Here is a 1,830-nt window from a genome sequence, read left to right as displayed (position 1 = left end):
ATAAAAAAATTATTTAGGAAAGAAGAAGAAGATTTTTTTTTTGTTATAGAATGTTTTACCATCATTTTTTAATATTCGTGACATGAGTTATTTTATAAGAGAAAAATTTAAAAATTATTATTAGTCGAAATAAAATAAGATTGTAGAATCATTATACAAATATTATCTTATATTTTTATTCTTTATTTATTTTTTATAGTAATAATTAAATTTGAATACCACAAATATATCTAGGCTCGGGTATAAGTTTAAGAATATATTAAAAAATTACACTCCTTACGTAAGCAATCTTTTTATTTAGCCTTTATTTTTGTTAACTTACAATATTTTATTGTGTCTTAAATCTTAATCTATATCTATCTAGGCACGACACTGCACGAGTGGAGCCTAAAAAGCTTTATTATATTAACATTAAACAGAACAGGGACAAACTAGAAAGGGGGTTTGTTTCACTTCAGATTTGGTTAATTAGGGTTCCGTTGGCGAGAGCTAAGAATGAAGGAAGTCAAAGCAGTAAAACTCAATCAAAGACCCTCACTCTCAGCCCACTCTTCACGTAAGTGAAACAGTAAGTGTCACCAACACATATGTGCTCTGCATCTTGAATTGCTAATGCTATTTTTGTTAGAGGGTGGATAAGGATAATTTGTATGCCATTGTGAATTGGTATTCATTTCCCTGTGTATTGTCTCAAACCAAGGAAAAAGTTAAGAGTAAAATTTAATTTTATTGAGTTTTGATTTTGTTCTCACATGGTTGGGTCAGATAAACTAAACTAATTTGATATGACATGTCCGCAATTAATGGCTTTTATCAGGTTTAGTGGTGTGTAGGTTTGGGTGCCTTTCATACGTGGTGGGTTAGTGCAGGGGGGTAGGGGTTTATTTTATTGCTACTGGTTGGAACATGATTGGTGGACTTTCTAAGGGTCCAGTGGAAGTTTTCTAAGCATTTCTGAAAGTTACAAGATATATATATATATATATATATATATATATATATATAATGAAATTGCCGGGCTAATTAATGTTTATAAAATACTCCTGGCTACTTGAAAGAAGCAATATTTTGACACCCAAAAGCATAGCACGAATGAGATATGCTACCACTGTTTTTATTTAAGTTTTCATTTAGGAGGAATAAGATAAAAGAATAACATGATTAATAAGACATGCATGAAGGATAAGTATTGTAGTCATGGCATTGTCATCGCAAACAGACAACTAGAAGACCATTTATGGAGATATTAATTGATTTTCCATGTGAAGTTAGTGGCATTTGAATTTGGAAATAATAGCCTGGATGGGGATGGGGAGACTGCAGGAGGTGACATTATTATGATACAACCAAATGTGACTTTTTGATGATACTTCATAGCATAGGATCTCCATCATTCAATGTGGCTATAATTGGCAATTTGGATGGAGCACTTTCTACTCAAATAGAGAGAGAATTTTTTTTCTTTCTTTTAATGCGCTATGTACTAAATTTCTAAGTGATTGGAGCATTTAGATTATTAGAGTATCTGATGTCTAATAGCGAAAGTATATAGTAAAGACTTTAGTTCTTACTTAAAAAAATGTCATACTAATGAAAACTGTTAATTGTTAAAAAAATGTTAAAGTTTTTTATTTAACAAAAATTAACTAGTGTGTTTGGAACTCAATTAAGTTCAACTAATGGTTTAAGGTAAAAAAAAAAAAAACTTTTGAGATAGAAGTAATTTTATTAAAGAATTAGAACTTTTATTTTTATTTATTAGATTAATATTAAAACGCCCAATATTTCTAACTTCAATCAAAACATGCACTAATTCATCTCTTACCCTCC

At 29.8% G+C, this 1,830-nt stretch overlaps 1 long non-coding RNA gene across 2 annotated transcripts in view; it reads left to right on the top strand.

Annotated features, from left to right (window-relative positions):
* Positions 1-410: 410 nt before the first annotated feature.
* LOC121174498 (uncharacterized) overlaps positions 411-1,830 on the top strand; it is an 18,293-nt gene continuing 16,873 nt past the window's right edge. The window contains exon 1 of one of the 2 annotated variants that reach the window (XR_005890603.1): positions 411-556. This is a non-coding gene — a long non-coding RNA (uncharacterized lncRNA). Of the gene's footprint in view, positions 569-1,830 lie in introns of both variants that reach the window. The other variant, XR_005890602.1, reaches the window with a different exon arrangement.

The sequence above is a fragment of the Glycine max genome, unplaced genomic scaffold (genome assembly GCF_000004515.6).
Source record: "Glycine max cultivar Williams 82 unplaced genomic scaffold, Glycine_max_v4.0 scaffold_65, whole genome shotgun sequence".
Lineage (NCBI taxonomy): Eukaryota > Viridiplantae > Streptophyta > Magnoliopsida > Fabales > Fabaceae > Glycine > Glycine max.
This window is presented reverse-complemented; position numbering and strand designations above follow the sequence as displayed.